The sequence below is a fragment of the Panulirus ornatus genome, chromosome 58 (genome assembly GCF_036320965.1).
Source record: "Panulirus ornatus isolate Po-2019 chromosome 58, ASM3632096v1, whole genome shotgun sequence".
Taxonomy (NCBI): Eukaryota; Metazoa; Arthropoda; class Malacostraca; order Decapoda; family Palinuridae; genus Panulirus; species Panulirus ornatus.
Genome location: NC_092281.1, coordinates 23,771,272 through 23,788,943, shown reverse-complemented (window position 1 = coordinate 23,788,943; position 17,672 = coordinate 23,771,272). Strand labels below are relative to the sequence as shown.

Here is a 17,672-nt window from a genome sequence, read left to right as displayed (position 1 = left end):
CGACCCTTGAGCACGAAAGTACGACCCTCGGGCCCAACGGTGCAACCCTTGAGCACAACAGTGCGACCCTTGAGCACAACCGTACGATTCTTGGGTATGATGACTCTGTCTTTCACCTGCCCTTAAAGGGTTAGGTCAAAAGTCAGTCCATCCTAACCTCAAGCTCCTGGGGTTAAGCTGGCCTGAGGATGTACGTGGGGGATGTCGAGGCTAATGAACCGTGCAATCCTGGCCATTGCAACCCTGGGGTCGGCCACCGGGGGACCATCTGCTTCACCACACGAGAAAATCACTCGAATTCCAAACGATCGTTTTCATTTTTCTCTCCTCCAGGAGGAAAAACTATATATATATATATATATATATATATATATATATATATATATATATATATATATATATATATATATATATATATCCCTGGGGAAAGGGGAGAAAGAATACTTCCCACGTATTCCCTGCGTGTCGTAGAAGGCGACTAAAAGGAGAGGGAGCGGGGTGCTGGAAATTCTCCCCTCTTGTTTTTTTTTTTTTTATTTTCCAAAAGAAGGAACAGAGAAGGGGGCCAGGTGAGGATATTCCCTCAGAGGCCCAGTCCTCTGTTCTTAACGCTACCTTGCTAACGCGGGAAATGGCGAATAGTTTGAAAGAAAAGAAAAAGAAGCGGAAGTGGATCATAGGGTGGGGGAGGGGGCGAAAATCCTGGGGGCCTTGAAGAATGTGTGGAAGTCGAGAACATTATCTCGGAAAGCAAAAATGGGTATGTTTGAAGGAATAGTGGTTCCAACAATGTTGTATGGTTGCGAGGCGTGGGCTATGGATAGAGTTGTGCGCAGGAGGATGGATGTGCTGGAAATGAGATGTTTGAGGACAATGTGTGGTGTGAGGTGGTTTGATCGAGTGAGTAACGTAAGGGTAAGAGAGATGTGTGGAAATAAAAAAAGCGTGGTTGAGAGAGCAGAAGAGGGTGTTTTGAAGTGGTTTGGGCACATGGAGAGGATGAGTGAGGAAAGATTGACCAAGAGGATATATGTGTCGGAGGTGGAGGGAACAAGGAGAAGAGGGAGACCAAATTGGAGGTGGAAAGATGGAGTGAAAAAGATTTTGTGTGATCGGGGCCTGAACATGCAGAAGGGTGAAAGGAGGGCAAGGAATAGAGTGAATTGGAGCGATGTGGTATACCGGGGTTGACGTGCTGTCAGTGGATTGAATCAAGGCATGTGAAGCGTCTGGGGTAAACCATGGAAAGCTGTGAAGGTATGTATATTTGCGTGTGTGGACGTATGTATATACATGTGTATGGGGGGGGTGGGCAATTTCTTTCGTCTGTTTCCTTGCGCTACCTCGCAAACGCGGGAGACAGCGACAAAGTATAATAATAATAATAATAATATATATATATATATATATATATATATATATATATATATATATATATATATATATATATATATTGGAAAGGATCACAATTTTGCGCGTGATCAAGATATTCCTATGAGTCCACGGGGAAAATGAAACACGAAAAGTTCCCAAGTGCACTTTCGTGTAATAATCACATCAGGGGAGACACAAGAGAGAAATATAACAGTCAGTTGATATACATCGAAGAGACGAAGCTAGGATGCCATTTGGTAAACATGTGATTGGACAATCACATGCTTACCAAAGCATGTGATTGGACAATCACATGCTTACCAAATGGCGTCCTAGCTTTGTCTCTTCGATGTATATCAACTGACTGTTATATTTCTCTCTTGTGTCTCCCCTGATGATGTGATTATTACACGAAAGTGCACTTGGGAACTTTTCGTGTTTCATTTTCCCCGTGGACTCATAGGAATATATATATATATATATATATATATATATATATATATATATATATATATATATATATATATATATATATATATATATATATGTATATATGTTTCCACCACAACATCCTTTCTCCGAAACAACGCTTCCAGACAAATACTTTCTAAATTCTAACATGCACTTCACAAGCGTAAGAAAGCGGTGAGGATGCCTGACTCCCTGACACATCAGTATCCAACAGCTGGTGCCAACTTAGTACGTCCCTCGGAGCTCTCTCGTTACAACTGAGAAACTAGTCACTAGAACGAGACAGCAGTATACTCTACACATGCCAGGTTCTTCCTTTGGGTGTATGGACTATGAACGTCGCTAGCCACTCCTGTACAAATACGGTGGCTGCATGAGCCGGGTGATGCTGTTTTAAGCCTGGTATGACATCAACCTTGGTTAGTTCAATGCTAAATCTTTATTTGTCTAAACGTAAATAGACAAAGTGTCTCTGACAGAGTGGCTTAAGTGATCAAAGCAGGGGGTAGGTGGAAGTAAGCACAGAGAATACAGTGGGTACAATAGGAGGGGGGGGTAAGATGGAGGCAAGCACAGAGCGGACAGTGGGTACAATACGTCGACATTGGAGGAAAGTGGGCCCAGAGGCCAGAAGGATCTCTTCCCATTAAAAAAAAAAAAACAACAATATTCATAACTCTGATGAATACGAAGCAAAAGCAATACAGGATACTCGTACACATAGTATCAGGATGCATTCTCGTACTGGACAAACATTTCACGGAAGATACTGACCTTGATAATGATGCAAACAATATAAAGGATGATACAAATGCCTCACATAAAAGTCATTTAATACACAGGATGTTGCAGTAAACGATGCAGCAATATACAGGATATACTTAACCCAAGCGTGATGAGGAATTACGTTAGAAATATTCTAACACAATATTCATGTAATGGCGATGCAACAGCTCTGGAAGCTCAGTACCCTGACTCAGATCTTGAGTGAACCAAACATTCCTATTTTGTCTGCGATCCTCGACACCTGCGTGGGGAACAGGGCAGCAGGTGTCGGTTGCTGAGAATAACACTTGGCAACACAAGACATGTGGCGAGGTACTGATAAAGACGCCGTTCCATCCACCACACGAGGCACACTGTGGCAGGAACCTTTGACACCTACACCAGGAGGACGTTATGATGCTGAATGACGTCGGAGATGATTTCAGGTCATGCTGGGTGTGTCCCTCAAGTAAGTGTGGGACTAATTCACATACGACATGATACTGAGTCAGCCCAAATTTGCTTGGTAGTCCCAAGCGGATAGATGTGTCTCCTGTACTGACTGGATTATACGACTAAATTTATTCAATGTGTTTGATGATACCTATGAAGACTACTGTTTCTTGATGGTATGTACCATCCCCCTCACACACACACACACACACACACACACACACACACACACACACACACTATCAAATGCTTCCACACACTTCACTAATACTATCAAGACTAACCCCATAAGATTTTATTTTCTTTCTTTTCAACCCCACAGTTAGGATACTGAACACACACAGCTAAAGAGAGAAGGAGATATGAGAGCCTCCTCCTAACATTCTACAGCAGCAGTGCTCAGAAACTAGGCTAGCGTTAGTCGACGACCTCCGTCACAAGCACCTGCTGCCAGTATAGTATTAAGCAGCTGACCTGACCTCTCCCTGGGACGACCCGTCTCCCAAGGATTGCCTCGCCAATTTCGCACAGTCTACCTTCACATATAGTGAAGGTAGAGCTTGTGGCCTAGAGGGACTGCTTCTCCCAGGACCGCCTTCGTGACCTGACCTCGCCGCCTCTTACATACTCGGAGATCACCGAGGGCAAGTCAGTCGGGTAGTCGACGTGATTCAGGTAAGTTCACCACTTTGGTATCTGAAGTCTTGGCCGTGTGATTCCAGACCCCAGCAGCCTTTAGTGGAAGTCCACCACGTGACCCCTAACATTTCATCTTTACAGGTGTCTGTCTGTGGTGCCTCAACTGCGACATGCACCAACGACTGGCCACGCGTCGGACATCGCTTACGCCCGCCTCGAGAAACAGACCACGCCCGCGGCCTTCCTGCAGCGCAAACACAATCGGCAGCTGACACTCACTCAGGAGCACAGCAAGTGCCACACCTCGCACCTACAGAAGCCCCACGAAGACTCAGCTGGTAAGCACCTGTCCCATGGGCATTTGCCTCACCAGCACCGCAGGACTCCTGCCAAGCCTGCCTCCAACATCTCACCCTACCTTGCTTAACCTCTTCTCAATACAATCACACATCTCCTGTAGCTCTTTGCCCTGTTTCCATCATCTCTGTGCGTCACCCAGTAAATCACAGTTACTGTTGTTACCCGTGTTACCCTAACCCTCTCTCACTTCCTACCCCAACCAGTACTAAACAATGACTTCTCAAAAACACCGCTAAGCCAGTGTCAATCAATATTCACACAAGATAAACCCAATCTCCCGCACCTGCCTCACGTACCACGCCTACCCCACGTGCCACGCCCAACCCACGTGCCACGCCTACAGCAGCTGCCTCATGTGCAACATACACACACACACACACACACACACACACACACACACACACACACACACACTTTCCGCAAATGCCACACCTCCCGGACCTGCTTCCCCAACCGCATCTCTCGCACCTGCTATACGTATCTCTCATGCAACAATGGCCACACACTCTCCGTGTCCATCTATCCAGCCTCTCTCTTCCACCATTTCCGTCTTCATAACCCGCTTGACTAACCCCACACCTGGCTACAGTAACGAGTCTTGGTGGTGTCGCACACTACGTCTTCACAGACGCTGTTCCTATCCAGTACTTTATTCTTCATCCAGTCCCTCCACTTCTAGTCCCTTCCTCAGCACTGGTTAATAACAAGCAACAAAGCATCTCTCACAGCAAGTTCACGTAAGTGACATGCTAAACTACAAAACATATTATCCATAAATATATTATGAATTACTTAAAGCGCCTCAGCGTCCTATCCAACACTGAAAATGAACTCCGCCCTAAAAGTTCATGCGAAACACAGCTCTTAACAAGGTACCTCCCAGCAACTGAATGGCGAGACCAAACAGGTTGACGTCATATTACCTAACTCTACCAGGACTCTCCACAAAGAACCTCACAAAAGGCTACACTTGCGAAACTCAAACACCACAGTTAAGACGAACTCGTTCTTGACTGGACCAATAAATTTCTGACGAACGGAACGCTGCACTGTGCCATCGACGGTTCATCCCACGACTCCCTCCATTACCTCTGTTGTCCCCCAAGGCACAGTACTTGGGCCTCTTCTCTTCCTCTTGTACTCAAATGCTCTACTTCTTTCAATCTTCATTTCTGCTTCTGGAGTTTCTGCAAACGTTGTCTCATCTACAGAGCTTTCAAGATGGTAGGTGATTACTGAGGATTCCTCACAACACCTGACCTCCCTTGAACAATGGGAACATCGATCAAGGATGAAACTTAGTCCGAACAAATGCCATCTCATCTGCGCCACCACCCGTTCTTAAAACATTGCTGTCCATAACTTCAACTTCCAACTTCATCCTCGGGCAACTTTACCCTTCACCACCTGGAGGTCCACCTTAGATGTGTCGAGATGTGGACCCCGCCCACTGACCTAAGGCCAAGAGAACCTCAATTCTTCTTTGGCATCCTCTAAGGAAACCAACCGAAAGTGAAACTGTATATCCTTATCTTCTTCCTCCGTCACACCCTGGTTGGAAGGGGGAAGGGGGTTACTATCACGAGGGTGGGGCCCCACAAACCACATCCCCTGGGGTACAACCGCAGGAAGGTGAGGACCACATAACATATCGACACCTGTGGGACACTGCCACAATAAAAAAATGCCTTGCAAACACACACACACACACACACACACACACACACACACACACACACACTTTATTCTTTACAAAACAACAAAGGGAAACAATGATACAAACATCTCTACAAAAACAACAGTGGTCGAACAACACATACCACACTTAGTGATACAAACTCATCCTCTCCCCCAACACACGGGCCCGCCTTGGATCGCATCAGCATGGGTTCGAATCCTTAGCGCAGCAGCAGGCCAACAGTCAATTCCAGCTGTTCATCCTCTCCTAGGTGTTGGCATAGATTGGGGTAGGTGTGTGTGTGTGTGTGTGTGTGTGTGTGTGTGTGTGTGTGTGTGTGTGTGTGTGTGTGTGTGTGTGTGTGTGTGTGTGTGTGTGTGTGTGTGTGTGTGTGTGCATACATATAAGGTACATATACATAAGGTTAAGAAACGGGGCAACACAAGAGTAAAACAAACTCTCTCTCTCTCTCTCTCTCTCTCTCTCTCTCTCTCTCTCTCTCTCTCTCTCTCTCTCTCTCTCTCTCTCCATAACACATAAAGAGCAATCACACAGCAACATTAGGGATCCAACTCCTCTTTAGTCACTGCAAACTTTGCCTTCTCTAGAAACTCATTCAGAACACGTTTGGTTGGTAAGTTAGTTAGTAAGTTAGTTAGTTAGTTTGTTAGTTAGTTGGTTAGTTATTGAGTTAGTTGGGCTTTAGGCTTCTCGTCTGCCGGGGTTAACATGGCCATAAACGTCAAGTTACAACCACTAATCGAAAAATCCTGAACACGTTCTCATGGTGTCCGAGGTAATTCTGATCCCACTCACTCTCTCACTTTACGTATGGTCGTTTTTTCAACACAGAATCCACCAGCAATGAAACAATAGCGACTTAAAATCGTTATAGCCAGCAGACAGTGATATAGGTGACCCAGATCACGGAAGCACTTGGACCTCTGTACCACTGCGCCTGCTCTTGCTCCCTCCTCCCCTGACACTAATATCTACTAAACTATTCTTCCTACCTCGTTCACCTCGCAGCCACAACACCTCCCTTTCCTGCACTTTAAGCACAGTACTGTAAGGGACCTGCACTGTTCATCGTCAAGCTCGAAATAAGGGCAACAACGACGGCATTACACACCACTGATGTAATCATATATATATATATATATATATATATATATATATATATATATATATATATATATATATATATATGTGTGTGTGTGTGTGTGTGTGTGTGTGTGTGTGTGTATGTGTGTGTGTGTATGTGTGTGTGTGTGTGTGTGTGTGTGTGTGTGTGTGTGTGTGTGTGTGTGTGTACCCGCTAACGCGAGAGACAGCGACAAAGTATAATAAATAAATAAATTACCTCTAAAACCCATTCATATTGTGCCTTTGATATCTAAAACCGTCTAGTTTAAAAAACTGACCCAAAAATATCAGAATAATTTCACAATAAAAGGGAAAAAGTAATTCCGCTTCCCTCGCCTTCCTACCTAGATACACTTCATGCTGAACGTGCAAGAAAGCAACAGTATTGTGCTGGACCAGACAGGTTCCATTCTCCAGCTATTTCCGTTCGTAATAAGACTCGACCCCCCTAATGAAGCCTTCGAGACTTCCAACTCAGAACTCCGCAAGAAATATTTCATTAGCTTACAGAAGGATTCTTAATACCCAGCCCGTGACGGAACTACCTCTTAAACACAAAGTTCTCAACAAGATCTTATTATTGTATCATTTCGTGCTGGTGTTTGACGGAGTGTGCGCAACTTTGCCCCTCGTCGTCAGTTCCTGGACATGACAGGGTGAGACGCAGAAGTTTGGGATGTCTAACAAAACAGAATTGTTTGGCCGGATGTCAATTAAGTACCGAAGCAGTTGCGACTTAACCGCGCGCTACTCCGTTTCCTTCGTTGTAAACAATGAAGTTGCAGTACCGGTTTGAGGTAAAAACATCTATAATGATAACATCAAGTTTTTATACTCTGCACCACAGACGGGGCACAGGCACAGGCACAGGAGTTTACACAAAGAAATCCTTTGAAGGCATAGACTACCGAATAATTCACAGGCTTTTCTCAACTAGTAACACAAATATGGAAGACCTTGTGAAACATGATCACTAAAATCAAAAGCTGCCGTCAGGTACCGAGAAGAGAAAATACTAACAGAGATCCGGCCAGTGTCCGAATCTGTTCAGCGCTCTGCTGGTTAGCGCTAGGGGCACCGTGGACCGTCCAGTATATATGTAAATACTTCACTAACTCTCTGGACACATATCTACCGTGCGTAGCTGAGCAGCCAGGTTGTGGAGGCTACGCACCCTTGGATAACTTGAGTGATCACAGGAGCGACAATGCAGTTTGTTACTAGACCAGCCTATAGGTGCAGTGTATGTTGAGAATCAGTGTACTAACTAACGTCAGGTGCAGTGTATGATGAGGATCTGTGTACTAATTAACGTCAGGTGCAGTGTATGTTGAGGATCAGTGCACTAACTAACGTCAGGTGCAGTGTATGTTGAGGATCAGTGTACTAACTAACGTCAGGTGCAGTGTATGTTGAGGATCAGTGCACTAACTAACGTCAGGTGCAGTGTATGATGAGGATCAGTGTACTAACTAACGTCAGGTGCAGTGTATGTTGAGGATCAGTACACTAACTAACGTCAGGTGCAGTGTATGATGAGGATCAGTGTACTAACTAACGTCAGGTGCAGTGTATCCAGGAAGTCCCCGGCGGCGGCAGCACCAGACGCACGCCGCCTCCCTGACATTTTCCTAAAGACTGGTTGGTTGGTCGCCGAGCCGTCCTCGCCCGCCACTCCCCGACGCTTGAACCATCCGCCTCACTCGACTCTACGAAGCACGTCACCGCTGCACGTCATTAACGCAAAAACACGCTAGATCATCAAAGATCACTTGATACTGACGAAAGAACATGAAAGACAAAAATGACAACATTAGGGGAGCGTATGTATTACTTTATGTGGGCTTAAGTGCACACCGGGCCAAGTCTTGGCAATACACTGAGACAAGATCCCAGGGTGAGGTATGACACAGGCTGAGGATATATATATATATATATATATATATATATATATATATATATATATATATATATATATGTGTGTGTGTGTGTGTGTGTGTGTGTGTGTGTGTGTGTGTAGATTAATAGATAGAGATAGATATAGATAGATAGATAGTATGTGGGTGCCGACTAAATCTCAAATGTAACTGACCAAAACTGAAATGAATGGCGGTGTGTTCTTCACTGCCGGAAATAAAGATAAGATAAGAAAAATGACAAGGACCATGACGGAAGCAACGTCTTCCTCACAGCGAAGGGAGACATTCCAATCTATTCAACAGTACGGGACGCTACCCCTGCAGCAAGGCGAGCCAGTCAACTAATGTCGACATGAATCTGACTCCGCCCACACTGGGGGACACCGACCCCGCCCCTCTCGAACGGGATTGGACAATGCCTCTGACGTAACTTTAACTCACCGAGCTCCAAATTTTTTTCCTTTTTTTTCACCAGCTGTTTCAGAGCTAAAAAGAAAACATTTACTCATGTTTATGTTTTGTCCTCTAAACTTTTTTCATTTGTAGTAAAGTTTACAATGAACTTTCTGCTCTATTTAAAATTTTTCTAAGAAACAGGAAAATGTACCAAAAGAATCTTAAATGCTTAAACCAAGGTCACGACTGCTCTGTCTACCAGTAATTTTTATAAGGCCCAAAAAACAATGACAAAAAACTAAAACCCGCGGACCTTAGGGAGTAGAAAATGCTACGCGCTATGCATCAGATTTTAGGAGTGCTGATGAGGGGAGAGAGACCACACGGAGCAAGAATTATTGAATGAAACATTAAAAATCTACAGTATATCATAAACTCATATGAATAGGAACTACTGGGAAGAATATTGTAATAAAAAATGAGTAGATAGGGAAAAGATGGATGGAGAAAAGCAAGGACACACAGGAATCTAGTGACGGAAAGAAAACGAGAAAGCAAGACGTAAGACTGATAACAATGGACTGGGGTACCAGAGACTGGAGAGGGAAGATGGAAACTTGAGTCAGGTTTAGAAATTTATAGAAATTGGAAGAGAGATATAAAGACGGGGTGGGGGGGGGGGGAACACTGTACGATAGTAGACCAACATATATAATCGTGATCCCCTGTAAAATAAATGAGCTGCCTCTTTTAAAGGATAGGAATAATTTCTCAGACACTGCGTGGGACTGTCGTGTGGCGAGGCTAGAAAAATAGCCTTGGGTTGCCGCGTGAGTACGACGAAGGATGGAAATAAGACTAAGAACAACCGTATGTAGCTGATCAGAATCAGATAACAGGTGAACGGATATTAAAAAAAAAAAAAAAACTCAAAAGTCTAGATATATGAATGTTGGAAGCTAGAAGAGAGAGGGGGAAAAGAGAAGGAAGTAAATAAATACGAAAGTTTAAGAATGATATGTTTGTAGCGCAGACCAGAGGGAGACACTGCAGTGGATGATATATAGGAATGGCCGATGGAGAGGCGTACCCTCCCGTCCCTCAGCTGACTGAACCGTCTTCCAGGCAGGCCCCAGAGCGCCTCTGCGTTTTTAAAGATCGGCTTTTCTTACAAGGGACGAGGTCAAGGTCAGGGAAAGAAAGGTCATACGGTTCATAACTTAAGCTTGCTGGCAGCTGGAGATCTCTGCGGATTTAATTACAGACATATCTGCATAATGGCCAGGAAAACAGCCGTGCGGTTGCCAACTGTTTTCATATGAATTTGATAATTTCAAATCTCGACTAATTAATGATATCATGGGTCGTTTCCTTTGGGGGGTATTCTATACTTAGTGTGACCTATACCCTATAGGCATAAAGGTGCGACCCTTGAGCACGACGGCAAGATCCCTGAGCACGAAGTTATGACCCTTGAATATGATGGCGTGACCTATGACCCTGACTTGTTAGTCCTTTAGTCCTCTTAGAGACCAAATGGTACAATAACACCTACCCTCTTAAACCCAAAGTAGAATAACCAATTTACCCCTTCTTGCCTAGAGAGTACAATTTCTCCTTTGTGCTAAGTGGGTAAAAGAAACAAAATCCCTTACCCCTTCCCCCCTGGATGTACCCCTTCTGACACTCAGTCGGTACACCCTTAGTGTACTTCCCCCTCCTTCATGGAGCCGCGTAGGCCTAATGATAGGATTTAGGATGGGCCTATAATCCCAGCTCTGGGCTCAACACGAAGCTCTTATGGTGACTAGCATGCCAGTGGCAGGGGCACAATGTTACGTGCTTCTCATACACACACACACACATATATATACACACATACATACATACACACACATACATACACACATACATACATACACACATACATACATACACACACAAACATACATACACACCCCTTGCTGTAATACTTGGACAACATACAGATGAGCCTGCAATATACGCACAGGATATACACACACCCCTGGTAATACGTGCCTCGCATACCCAAGACACTCCCAGTATACTCACACCTGTTACAGGCTTACTGTTTATGTTTTTTGTTGTTCTTATTTTCCATGATTTTGTGTTTAAGTGGTTGTGTCTTTGTAATTGTGTGTGTTTGTTGATCCTGGATTGGATGTAGTTCTGTCGGGATGTTATCATCATCATTACTACTGTTATAATTATCGCTATTATTGTTATCATTATTATTATTATTATTATTATTATTATTATTATTATTATTATTATCATCATCATTATTATTACTACTATTATTATTATTATCATTATTATTATCATTATTAATATAATTATTACTATAACTACTACTACTAGCACTATCATCATTCTTACCATCATTATCACCACCATTAGTATCATTATATGTATAAGCAGCATCCAGGGGAAACAACGACTGTGGGAAGTGATGAGTCTAGTTGATAAATACTAGAAATACGTGTCAGTTGTCCTTAGTGTCCAGCCTGACCTCTGTATACCATGCACATCAACAGGTCTTGTGTCATAATACCGCCCTCCCGTATCTCTCGTGGTCTATGTAGTTTACCGACTCTGTGGTTTCTGAGGTAAACTGTTCCATACCTCTTATATGGCGTCCTAGATAAGTCTCTTCGTTGTATATCAACTGACTGTTATACTTCTTTCTTATATCTTCCCCTAACGATGTGATTATTACACGAAAGTGCACTTGGGAATTTATCTTGTCTAATTTCCCCATGGACTCAGAGGAATATATATATATATATATATATATATATATATATATATATATATATATATATATATATATATATATATCCAAGTGTCGCTTGGGATGTAATGGTAATTTCACCTGACGTGATTCACCATTTGACGACTTCGTTATGTTTGCACGGTAGTGTTGTATACGTTATACTGTGTTGTCATACGCTAGGCGCTGCTTGTGGTGATGATTTAATGGTATGGGAACAGCAGCTGGTGCAGGTCGGCCATGCGTGTTACAGAACGATGACTAAACACTGGTTCTCCTACGCATCATAATGATCCGTAGTTACTAGTAGATCTGCTTTCAATAAAGGCGGAAATTTCATTCAAGTATGCAGGATTTTGATGTTTACTGATTGATTATGACCTTCGTGTGTGTGTGTGTGTGTGTGTGTGTGTGTGTGTGTGTGTGTGTGTGTGTGTGTGTTATGTTTCCCAAAATCTCTTGCATATCATAATTTTTTTCACTACGGTTGACATACAGTTTAGCAAAATTATTGGTTGTGTCTTCATACACATGTATCTAACGTTTACACACACACACACACACACACACACACACACACACACACACACACACCACACACACACACACACACATACATACATACATACATACATACACACACACACACACACACACACACACACCACACACACACACACACACACACATACATACACACACACACACACACACACACACACACACACACACACACCACACACACATATATACAAAAGTACACATATATAACACATGTACACATATATAAGGATAAGAGACGGGGCAACACGAGTGCCTGACACTCTCCCAAGCTTCATAACATAACCAAGTAACTGGTTACTTCCACAAGCATCACGGCGCTCCAAACACCATGTGTAACTCTCTCAACCCTTACATTTTCCCCTCCTACCATCACCTCTGCTCTCCCAACTCTTTATTTCTACAGCCCCCTCTACTCACTCCCCAATCAATCAATCCTCACCAGTCAAGTCGTCCACTTTCCCCAGACCACAAGAGCGCCACCGTGGCGCCTCCAGAGCACGAGTCATGCGACCCCTGCTGGTCCAGCAGAAGTCTCCGTGGTGCCTCTCATCTCCAAGGATCATCTTCAGCGGGAGCCCCAAGCTACTGTAGGCTCCAGAGTAGGGCATCACCAACGCCATGTCTTCAACAGCAGGTCCTACGGTATATCGTCTGCGCTTCTTCCCCGCCTGCACAAAGCGAACTCCTCCCTTCAGCTGCACAACCTCAGGACCACGGCACCCTACACGCCCCCCTGCAGTTACAACCATGAAAACCAGGCTACGACGCACGCCGACTTAGGTTAAGCTATGGGTACTACTGGCGCTTTGGCCTACCTAGAGATATTGACCGTGTGAATTGTAAAGCTTGTGGTCAAAGATCTGCACACAAACTAGAACACTATGTCTTAGAATGTGGAAAAAATAGAGCCTTTTAGGGATAGATCTAAACAAACCGTGCAAGAAATATCACAACACCTTAGTGTTAATAATCCTAGAAATTTCAAGTTTGTATCAACTTTTTGCATCAAGTGGGTAAAACTTTCCATATGAAACTATGTAATGTATGTACTGAAATACGAATTGCAACATCTTATGTAACATCAACCCACTGTGGTCTGACTAAGACCCTATGTGACCCTTGTAATCCTTTTGCGCTACCGCTCACAGGCTGATCTTGGGGTGTACAATAAACTAGCCTGGGTTACCGGCACAGATCAGTCAATCTTCCACAGGCCAGCAGCCTCGTCCAACCTGCTCCTGCACCAGCACCACGGGACTTCTTCCTCGCCCCTCCTATGTCAACATCTCCCCTCGCTTTGTTATCTAATCCTGCACTACTAGCAGCATCTCGCCCTCAACTACCGCACATCACCTCTGTAGCTCTCAGTAAACAGGATTAGGTATTAGCCATGTTTTCTAACCCATTTCTAAGCCCACCGCTACTACAAACAGAAGCTACACGCGTAAGAACTACTGCTAAATCTCTTTCCACATCTAAATCTCCCTTGGCAAAGCCTCTCTCTCTCTCTCTCTCTCTCTCTCTCTCTCTCTCTCTCTCTCTCTCTCTCTCTGTATATATATATATATATATATATATATATATATATGGGAATTTTAAATGGTGTAACATTGTCCCGGCTTGGCTGGCTGCCCCACCTCCCTCGACCATCATATATAATATACTAACTCACCCACTATTGTTAGTATTACTTCCCGCATATTATCATCAAGTCTTTCTTCTCTATTATTCTACTGGCACTTTATCCTACTCTCTCTCTCTCTCTCTCTCTCTCTCTCTCTCTCTCTCTCTCTCTCTCTCTCTCTCTCTCTCTCTCTCTCTCTCTCTGTCTCCTTTCTTCCTCATCTTCCGTCCTTTTACCGTCTTCCTTCCCTTCCATTATCTCTTCCACGCTGTTCCACCATCCAGCACTCCGTACCCTCCCCACGTATGTCACAGTGTCTACCACATTTATGAAAACTGTCTCTCTGTCTCCTCCCTCACTAGCTCAACTACCTTTAAACCCTCCTACCCTCCCGGTGTGTATCTTACACCCCCACCCAGCCTCCCACAGACCACCTACATCCTCTCCCATATGCCTCCCACGCACCACGCCCAGCCCTTCTCGTGTGGCGTGGCCACCACGAAGCAAGGAAGGGGACGGGGCCGGCCCACGCAGTAATCATGTTCCTTCTGAACAGCTGTTTTATATCAATAGGGATCTCATGCGCCCCATCAGGGAGTCGTTCACGTGTATAGGATGGCTCCTCTTCCACCTCTCTTCCAGCCAGAGTGGAATCAAAAGTCTACTTCTTTATTCACTCTCCTGCCGTCACTTTCTCTTCAATCACCACTTCACGTTCACCGTAACATTGCTTCCCTCTCTCTGTTCTACAGCTATCATTCCGGCCACCGCTCTCATGACCTGCCTGCACGTGTCCCTGCCCATAAGACCTGGAACCGCATCAAGCGATTGGTAGCTGCTTCCCACAGTTTCTATAAAGAAACCTGCCATACGAGGACTGGCTGTTGAAACCATCTTTCCTCATGCAAGAGAAATGCGGAGATGTCTTCCTTTTCTCGACTTCTTTTTCCCATGACCCCTTCATTTTTAAGAGTCGGGTCGACAAACTCCTGTCGTACTTCCTGTTTTCTTCGTCTTCTTTCCTAACTGCTTCCTGTTTTCTTCGTCTTCTTCCGTAACACTCATCACCTTCACCGTTCAGTCGATATGGCCACGAATGAGACATAGTCTTGCCCGTGCTACATCAGATATTCAAGAGGGATGTTAGGTTAGGTGGGAGGGACTGGGCAGCACCCAGAGGTTAGGTTAGGTTAGGTTAGGTCAGCCCACCACTGGTCACGTGAGGTCATCCTCGGTTACATGACACCCCCATTCCCCATCCAGCTACTTCCCCACTTCACAACACGGAAGATCTCGTCTCTCGTCTTCTGCAGACTGCAGGCAACTTGCTGCATGGGCCAAGTCGCTTGGGGTCGACTAACGCAATCACCATCCTCGGAGTCAGGAGCGACCTGCATGAGAAAGATGTACTGGCAGCGACTCTCACGAAGACAAACTTCCAATCTCAGGCGCAGATTCGCTAAGTGTGAGCACTGGGATCTTCCGGCGTCCCTAAACTGTATCGTAAGACAGAAATACTGACAATATATTCCTTTACGTTTTTACTGATGTAAAGATCCGACTTTAGGTACATGCTGAGCAGCTGACGTCACCCATCTCAGGATTACGTGGCCAGATAGATCGTCTACCGAGTCCTAGATACGTGAGATGTAACCTTTCCATCTCCCGCTGATGAAGAAAGGATCGTATTGTGGGTGGAATATGATGATGTAAGTGGAGACTCTGTCACTGGTTCATTACCGGCACTAGGGGCTAGCCAATATCCCGCTATCTCCCCCCACACCGACCCATGCCCCATGTGCCCCTCCCCTTGCCCACGTCCCCTTCCAGACCATGTCTTACTCTCATCTGGCGTAAGTACCCCCGGCTCTCGTCCTTTTTGGCCCACGTCTCGCCTGGTCCACGCCTCGCCTCGCCTGGTCCACTTTACCTTGTCCCACGTCCCAACAGGAACACGTCCCTCCTGACCCACTTCTCGCCTAACTCACGTCCCCTCCTGGCCTACGTCCCACACACACACTTTCTTCACAGCAAACACCTGATCCACACATCCTCTACCACTCCCACAACCACTGTTCCTCCCCAGTCTAATCCTACGTTCATGCTACAACCCTCTTCCTAATCTTCATAACGTAACCCACGATGGCTTATCTATCCACGTTCGACAGAGATTCAGAAATAACGGTATGAAGGTACAGAGGGAGGGAGATATCATCAAATACGTATGCAATTCTTGACGGTCGAGTTATAAAACAATGCAATTAAACTACCACCAGATGTTGTAAAGGTGACTATAATCAACACATTTCAGTCTTGGCAAGATTAATGATGTCGCCTGCTACAGATGTAACAGTATGAAGGTAGAAAGGGAAGAAGAGATCAGGCAAATGTATGCCATCCTTAACAGTCGTTATAAAACATTGGAATAAATGAGCAACAGATGCTGTAGACTATGATGATCAACACAGTTTCAGTCTTGGCAAGACAAATGACATCAACTGTTACGTGGTTCATGTGTCTGTTCGGAGAAAGATATCAAAATATGTACGTTTTTCAAACTTCCTGTTTCCTTAAGGAGTAGTGGCTGTAATCCTCTCTTCTAAGTATCCAGCGGCTGTTACTAGATCAGAATGTGTTTTTCCATTCCTTTCCGACAAACTTATCTTGTCAGTGTCCTCTCTCTCTCTCTACACTGCATGGTGTTCCTTAATAGCTACTTTCCTGCCGGCTGATGCAACGGAGTGGAGGGAGGGGAGGAGCCCTCTACTTTACCATCCCCGTCTCTATTGTTTTAGAAAAGTGTTACTGTCCTCCAGCAGGTAACCTCGTCACCAACCATAGTCTAAGTCTCCCGTTGCCCGTCCTTCCCCACTCATCCACCCTACCCCCTCAGCTGCCTCCCGTTGCAGGGGTAAACAGTGTGACGACGAGGCCACAGGGTCAGGTCAGAGGTCAAGCTATAATACTCAGGAGTCGTACCCAGGAGTCGAACTGTCGTGCTCAGTGGTGTTAACGTCATGCTGAAGAGTCGTGCTGTCGTGCTCAGAGGCCGCACCGTCGTGCTCAAGGACTGTACCGTCAAGCTCAAGGGGTGAAGCCGAAATAACTTGTTGACCGAAGGAATTGTATCATTTACACCCTTTTCTTCGAAGGGCATTTCTGTATTTCTAAACTTCTTTATATAGAATTATTTTCTGATATATCTATCGATATAGTATTTCCAATAGTGTGTTTGCTGTCCCTCGCCAACACATCCCACATCATTTCGTCGCCACGGAAGCCATTTGCATATGAGCACTGTTTTCCTAGAGGTGTTAAGTGGCGATACTATTATTCTGCCTTTTCCAGTCCGGTGTAACTATTATTTGGCCATCACTGTTTACACCTGCCATCAATTCCCGCTCTGGGCCAGGTTTTGACACTTGGCTTCCAAGACTCTCGACCTTCTGACATTTGCATATTGCACACTCGTGGTGCTTATAGTTGTAG

General features: G+C 44.8%; 1 long non-coding RNA gene across 1 annotated transcript; it reads left to right on the top strand.

The window, feature by feature from the left end:
• Nucleotides 1-3,393: 3,393 nt before the first annotated feature.
• LOC139766798 (uncharacterized) lies at nt 3,394-13,963 on the top strand. The gene is made up of 3 exons (XR_011716950.1): nt 3,394-3,738; nt 3,844-4,040; nt 13,024-13,963. It is a non-coding gene; the product is annotated as an uncharacterized lncRNA (long non-coding RNA).
• Nucleotides 13,964-17,672: the final 3,709 nt, after the last annotated feature.